The sequence below is a fragment of the Mustela erminea genome, chromosome 10 (genome assembly GCF_009829155.1).
Source record: "Mustela erminea isolate mMusErm1 chromosome 10, mMusErm1.Pri, whole genome shotgun sequence".
NCBI lineage: Eukaryota > Metazoa > Chordata > Mammalia > Carnivora > Mustelidae > Mustela > Mustela erminea.
This window is the reverse complement of record NC_045623.1, coordinates 35,524,006-35,531,218: the sequence shown is the minus strand read 5'-3', so window position 1 is coordinate 35,531,218 and position 7,213 is coordinate 35,524,006. Positions and strand designations below refer to the sequence as shown.

At 36.9% G+C, this 7,213-nt stretch overlaps 1 long non-coding RNA gene across 4 annotated transcripts in view; it reads right to left on the bottom strand.

Moving 5' to 3' along the window:
• Positions 1-5,658: 5,658 nt before the first annotated feature.
• The window catches only part of LOC116567511, a 125,032-nt gene continuing 123,477 nt past the window's right edge, over positions 5,659-7,213 (bottom strand). For all 4 annotated transcript variants that reach the window (XR_004276238.1, XR_004276239.1, XR_004276241.1 and 1 more), the window contains one exon: positions 5,659-6,714. This is a non-coding gene — a long non-coding RNA (uncharacterized LOC116567511). The remainder of the gene's footprint in view (positions 6,715-7,213) is intronic.

Genomic DNA, 7,213 nt, shown 5'->3' with positions numbered 1-7,213 from the left:
CTAACCCTACACCTAAAGGAGCTGGAGAAAGAACAAGAAAGAAACCCTAAGCCCAGCAGGAGAAGAGAAATCATAAAGATCAGAGCAGAAATCAATGAAATAGAAACCAAAAAAACAATAGAACAAATCAACAAAACTAGGAGCTGGTTCTTTGAAAGGATTAATAAAATTGATAAACCCCTGGCCCGACTTATCAAAAAGAAAAGAGAAAGGACCCAAATAAATAAAATCATGAATGAAAGAGGAGAGATCACAACTAACACCAAAGAAATAAAAACTATTATAAGAACATACTATGAGCAACTCTATGCCAACAAATTTGACAATCTGGAAGAAATGGATGCATTCCTAGAAACATATAAACTACCACAACTGAACCAGGAAGAATGGAAAGCCTGAACAGACCCATAACCAGTAAGGAGATTGAAACAGTCATTAAAAATCTCCAAACAAACAAAAGCCCAGGGCCAGACGGCTTCCCGGGAGAATTCTACCAAACATTTAAAGAAGAACTAATTCCTATTCTCCTGATACTGTTCCAAAAAATAGAAATGGAAGGAAAACTTCCAAACTCATTCTATGAGGCCAGCATCACCTTGATCCCAAAACCAGACAAGGATCCCATCAAAAAAGAGAGCTATAGACCAATATTCTTGATGAACACAGATGCGAAAATACTCAACAAAATACTAGCCAATAGGATTCAACAGTACATTAAAAGGATTATTCACCACGACCAAGTGGGATTTATTCCAGGGCTGCAAGGTTGGTTCAACATCCGCAAATCAGTCAATGTGATACAACACATCAATAAAAGAAAGAACAAGAACCATATGATACTCTCAATAGATGCTGAAAAAGCATTTGACAAAGTACAGCATCCCTTCCTGATCAAAACTCTTCAAAGTGTAGGGATAGAGGGCACATACCTCAATATCATCAAAGCCATCTATGAAAAACCCACCGCAGATATCATTCTCAATGGAGAAAAACTGAAAGCTTTTCCGCTAAGGTCAGGAACACGGCAGGGATGTCCATTATCACCGCTGCTATTCAACATAGTACTAGAGGTCCTAGCCTCAGCAATCAGACAACAAAAGGAAATTAAAGGCATCCAAATCGGCAAAGAAGAAGTCAAATTATCACTCTTCGCAGATGATATGATACTATATGTGGAAAACCCAAAAGACTCCACTCCAAAACTGCTAGAACTTATACAGGAATTCAGTAAAGTGTCAGGATATAAAATCAATGCACAGAAATCAGTTGCATTTCTCTACACCAACAGCAAGACAGAAGAAAGAGAAATTAAGGAGTCAATCCCATTTACAATTGCACCCAAAACCATAAGATACCTAGGAATAAACCTAACCAAAGAGGCACAGAATCTATACTCAGAAAACTATAAAGTACTCATGAAAGAAATTGAGGAAGACACAAAGAAATGGAAAAATGTTCCATGCTCCTGGATTGGAAGAATAAATATTGTGAAAATGTCTATGCTACCTAAAGCAATCTACACATTTAATGCAATTCCTATCAAAGTACCATCCATCTTTTTCAAAGAAATGGAACAAATAATGCTAAAATTTATATGGAACCAGAAAAGACCTCGAATAGCCAAAGGGATATTGAAAAAGAAAGCCAACGTTCGTGGCATCACAATTCCGGACTTCGAGCTCTATTACAAAGCTGTCATCATCAAGACAGCATGGTACTGGCACAAAAACAGACACATAGATCAATGGAACAGAATAGAGAGCCCAGAAATAGACCCTCAACTCTACAGTCAACTCATCTTCGACAAAGCAGGAAAGAATGTCCAATGGAAAAAAGACAGCCTCTTCAATAAATGGTGCTGGGAAAATTGGAGAGCCACATGAAGAAAAATTAAATTGGACCATTTCCTTACACCTCACACGAAAATAGACTCAAAATGGATGAAGAACCTCAATGTGAGAAAGGAATCCATCAAAATCCTTGAGGAGAACACAGGCAGCAACCTCTTCGACCTCAGCCGCAGCAACATCTTCCTAGGAACAACACCAAAGGCAAGGGAAGCAAGGGCAAAAATGAACTATTGGGATTTCATCAAGATCAAAAGCTTTTGCACAGCAAAGGAAACAGTTAACAAAATCAAAAGACAACTGACAGAATGGGAGAAGATATTTGCAAACGACATATCAGATAAAGGACTAGTGTCCAGAATCTATAAAGAACTTAGCAAACTCAACACCCAAAGATCAAATAATCCAATCAAGAAATGGGCAGAGGACATGAACAGACATTTCTGCAAAGAAGACATCCAGATGGCCAACAGACACATGAAAAAGTGCTCCATATCACTCGGCATCAGGGAAATACAAATCAAAACCACAATGAGATATCACCTCACACCAGTCAGAATGGCTAAAATCAACAAGTCAGGAAATGACAGATGCTGGCGAGGATGCGGAGAAAGGGGAACCCTCCTACACTGTTGGTGGGAATGCAAACTGTTGCAGCCACTCTGGAAAACAGCATGGAGGTTCCTCAAAATGTTGAAAATAGAACTGCCCTATGACCCAGCAATTGCACTATTGGGTATTTACCCTAAAGATACAAACGTAGTGATCCAAAGGGGCACGTGCACCCGAATGTTTATAGCAGCAATGTCCACAATAGCCAAACTATGGAAAGAACCTAGATGTCCATCAACAGATGAATGGATCAAGAAGATGTGGTATATATACACAATGGAATACTATGCAGCCATCAAAAGAAATGAAATCTTGCCATTTGCGACAACATGGATGGAACTAGAGCGTATCATGCTTAGCGAAATAAGTCAAGCAGAGAAAGACAACTATCATATGATCTCCCTGATATGAGGAAGTGGTGATGCAACATGGGGGCTTAAGTGGGTAGGAGATGAATAAATGAAACAAGATGGGATTGGGAGGGAGACAAACTATAAGTGACTCTTAATCTCACAAAACAAACTGAGCGTTGCCGGGGGGAGGGGGTTTGGGAGAAGGGGGTGGGATTATGGACATTGGGGAGGGTATGTGCTTTGGTGAGTGCTGTGAAGTGTGTAAACCTGGTGATTCACAGACCTGTACCCCTGGGGATAAAAATATATGTTTATAAAAAATAAAAAATTAAAAAAAAATTTAAAAAAAAAATCATTAAAATGAATAATTTTTTTCAAACAATAAGAAGTTTCTAAAAGAGATGCTTACCCTCAAGAAGTGTTAAGTTCCCAGTTTTCTCACCTTGGTTTTTGTATTTTACTTTTATTCTTACTGGGCAAGGCCAGTGACTGGATGTACCTTATACGCTGACCTCTTTTCCGACCTCTGAATCCAAACGTCCACTGGATTTCCACTAAGTCCCTCAAAGCAGATTCACTATCTGAATACCTCTAATATGCTCCTATTCTGGGCTGTCTATCTCACTTCTCAGTCACCTAAGATAATAACAAAAGGTACAATTTTTCCCTATTCATCTTGATGATGATGGTGACCATGATGATGATGATGATGATGGCAAATATCTTCTATGAGCTTTAATTATCTGAAGTCAATGTGCTAAATCTTACATTCATAACTTCACATAATCTTTATAATAGTTCTCTAATGTGTGCATTATTATTCTCATTTTATAAGGGAAACTGAAGCTTTGGAGGTGAAGCAGCAGAACCTGTGGTCAAGGGTATCTGATGCTAAAGTTTTGTATATGATTATCTCCTCTACTATAAGCCTTTCCAAGTAATCTGTTCCAGTTTAGAAAGTTCCTCACTGCAGGCCTTCTCCCTTTTCATCCCCTCTGCAAGGAGGGAACTCTGGCCCTTCACATGGCTGGTTTCTTCTCTTGATTTTGTGTAGCAGCTTCTATGTCATCCTAAGAATACCCCCTTCCCCCTACTCTCATGGTATCATGGTACCTTGACCATGATGTTCATAAGTATCAGTGTGTGTATATAAGTATATATATATAATATATATATATAGAGAGAGAGATCTATAGAATATATATTGATATCTATTATATATCTATATGCCATACACATATACATATATATTTATATATATATTGCCCAATTTTTTAAAGAAATGGAAGCTCCATGGGGGAGAACTTGTTCTCTTGCTCTTCTCTGAATCTCCACCACCAAGAGTATTGACATTCACTTTCACTCAATATTTGTTGATTCATTGATTGTGGGATACACATTTTACCCTGGCCCCTTATGTGTAGTCTTTCTACCATTTGATATGGTTTAATCTCTCTTTTTTTTTAAGATTTTATTTATTTATTTGACAGACAGGTATCACAAGTAGGCAGAGAGACAGGCAGAGAGAGGAAGGGAAGCAGGCTTCCTGCTGAGCAGAGAGCCCGATGCTGGCCTCAATCCCAGAACCCCAGGATCATGACCTGAGCCCAAGACAGAGGCTTTAACCCACTGAGCCACCCAGGCGCCCAATATGGTTTAATCTCTTATCATCTCATCTAGACAACATTAATGTCAGGCCTTTCGCTTCCAGTCCCTTTTAGCTTGAATACAAGTACAGAATCATTTGTTCTGCTCAAAACTCTTCAATGGCTCCTCTTTGACTAGAGAATAAGTCAAAATTTCTAAATGTGGCGTTGAAAACATGATACCAACACCACCTCTGCAGCCTCTGAGATTTCAGCTGTACTTCACTACCAGCATTGTGTGAGCAAGCAATATAATATCATGTCCTTGTGTCTCTTCATGCTGCTCTGCCCCAGAAACACTTTTTTACCTCTCCTAAAAAAAAAAAAAGAAAGGAAAAAAAATTCTTTAGGAAGCACCTTTACTCCAAACGCTTTTCTGGCTTCAACTTCCAGAGAAAAGTTAGACATTTTCCTACCTCCATCTGTTTCCACTGCATTTTGTCCATTATTTTCTTTAGTATTTATGGAATTGTATCACAGTTAATTATGCACTTTGCATGTGTTGCCAACTAGAGTTAAGAGTACAGTGCAGTCATATAATAGTTGCTTAACAAATGACTATATTTTGAATAAAAGAGAAAGTTGAGCTAAATGATTTCCTATGTCCTTTCATATTTAATATTTTAAACATCTTTACTGATTTTGTTATTTTTAAATTGGAAACCACTTTGGTAGCCCATGGAAAATTCTTTTAAATTTTGATCCATGTCTACTCATTAAAGGCGTTAACTTTAAAGAAAACATCTATAGTGCCAAAAACGGGGAAGAAATCCAGATACAGAAATTCTTGAGTTTTTTACTGTTAACTTCGACTGAGCAATTACATTTTTGTTTAAATTAAAAATCTCCTTATACTTTTCTAGAGAAAATTTAAACAGGCAAGTCTTTTGAGAGGTCTAGTGGCCAATATATATTAAGAGCGCTATAAATGTTTATGGTCTTTGACCCATCATTTGACATCTAGGAACAATAAACTAGGAAGAATAAAGTTACAAAATCAACTGTATTATTAATTTGTATTGTATTATATATGTTTTTATTGTCATACTACAATACCCAAATAAAATTGGAAACAAAGTTTAATAACAAGAAAACAAAGAATAGTTAAGTAAATTAGTGTAAACCCATACAACTGGAACATATTTTTAAATAATCAAGAACAAGAAAAAATAGTTGTAATGATACAGAAAAAGCAGCAACTAGTGTTTACCATATAATCCCAAATATGTACATACATACACATGCATATATACATACGTATATAAATATATACTTCTGTGTGAGATAGAAGGATAGAGGAAGAATATAGACAGATAATCTCCAGGTGATGAGACTATGTACAGTGCTAATTTTCTTCTTATTTATTATTTATGTATTTATTGATTTATTTTTCTTCTTTCTATATTTTCCAATTCAACAAAAAAGTATATATGTTTCTTACATGTGAGATTTTAAAAATATGGCACCAGGACAATCTAAACACTTTCAACTATGTATTTCTCCCTATATTGAAGCCTAGTATGATTCTTAGCAAAGAGTACACTTTAAGCTTTGTTTCAAACAAATGTTCCCTCTACACAAAGTACCTTCCATGCAGCATAAGCTACAAGAAGTTTTCACAAGTTCTAACCAAATAGTTCAGTAAAAAGTGGTGTAAAGAAAGGAGTAAATCTAAGAAACAAAGAGCATATATAATTTTTGGATAAAGTTGACATACGAAAGTGATAAATGGTTAACATAATGTACCAAGAAGAGAAGGACATGTGTGGGAGAGATGCCCTAATATATCATATGTACATATTCATATCTAAGTAGAAATGCAAAATATATCCCATCTGTTTTCACCCTCTTTTCATCCTCTTCAGTTCCTCAAACAGCTGGTTGCGCAGCAGTGTACTTTCTTGGCAATATCTTGTTAGAGGAAGAGAATGGCTTCCATCATTGCCTTGATTGTCCAGAGGTGGTTAATGGGGCCAATCCAAGACGACAGCCATTGTCACAGCGTAAGCACATATTTCCTGGCATAATGAGTGGTCCTGGGTTGTTTACTCAGTCTTTAGTTATTGTTCTTGCCAGGCACATTTTGTCTATCTTTAGTTATAAAATATTAAAAAGTGTCAGGACACTTGTAACAAATAGCTATCTAAAATAAGGTGGTGAAAGGCAAGAGACACACAGATTGATCTCACTGGGGTTACAACTTCATACATACTGCCTGAGTAGGTTGATGTTACTTGATATCATCACCAAAAGTATCTGCAAGATTGAATCACAACAGCAAATGGAGCTTTTTGAGTATTGCTATTTCACTCATATAAAAAATAAGTTCCCTCTGACTCAAGTTAGATCAGATGGCCATCTTCTCAATGGTCTCAGGATATTCTTGGGCAATGACTTAAGTGTCTATGGTCAGTGGAATATTCCTTCCATTAGCAATATTCAATAATAATATGTTGCAAAGGGAACACTACAGGAACAATAAGATCTGGGTTTGGGTCCTACCTCTGCTCCTAATCAGTTGTGTGATTTAGGACATGTCATTAAGCTCACTCACCTTCAAATTTAATATCTACATAAACTAAAAAGGAGTGGAACCCTAGAAATCTATGCTTCCACCCCAATGGTTCTTAATCATAATTTTCTGCCCAACCCTTCCTCCTCATCACCCACCCATCCATCCAGAAAACATTTAGCAATGCAATTTTTGATACTGTCACAGCTTGGGAGAAGGAGCTACTGGCATCTAGTGGGTAGA